The sequence below is a fragment of the Malania oleifera genome, chromosome 9 (genome assembly GCF_029873635.1).
Source record: "Malania oleifera isolate guangnan ecotype guangnan chromosome 9, ASM2987363v1, whole genome shotgun sequence".
Lineage (NCBI taxonomy): Eukaryota > Viridiplantae > Streptophyta > Magnoliopsida > Santalales > Ximeniaceae > Malania > Malania oleifera.
Genome location: NC_080425.1, coordinates 36,446,764 through 36,447,284, shown reverse-complemented (window position 1 = coordinate 36,447,284; position 521 = coordinate 36,446,764).

Genomic DNA, 521 nt, shown 5'->3' with positions numbered 1-521 from the left:
CTTAATTAATTAATTAGCTATAGCTAGGTAGGGATTGTTAATTTGGTGTTCTAATTTTGTGAGCATGGAGAGCATTGATATTTGGACATTTGCACAATCACGACTATATCTAAGCATGAGCTTATACTTTGTTTATGTTTGCAGAAGTACTTTATTTTGTTTCTCTTTAATTTTTGTTTTTAAATTTTTTTTGGCGAATCAGTGAGCTAATTAATTAAATTTTTAAAATGGTTTTCTTAATATATAATTTTTGGCTGCGGAGGAGGCTTATTGAAATTATTTATCACTTATTTATATTAATTTGCTAAATATGGATAGTTTAGTCCGTTTTAACAATCTATGTCTGGCATAATTTTTATTTATTTCTTTTAAAAAAGGAATATTTCTAAAAAGGATCTTCAATATAATGAATACAAAATTTATTAATGTAAAAGCTATTATAGGGAATTAGATGAAATACAATGAGAATCAAATCTTTCACTTCTGTTATGTTATAAAAATGGTAATGACCTGCGACGTTA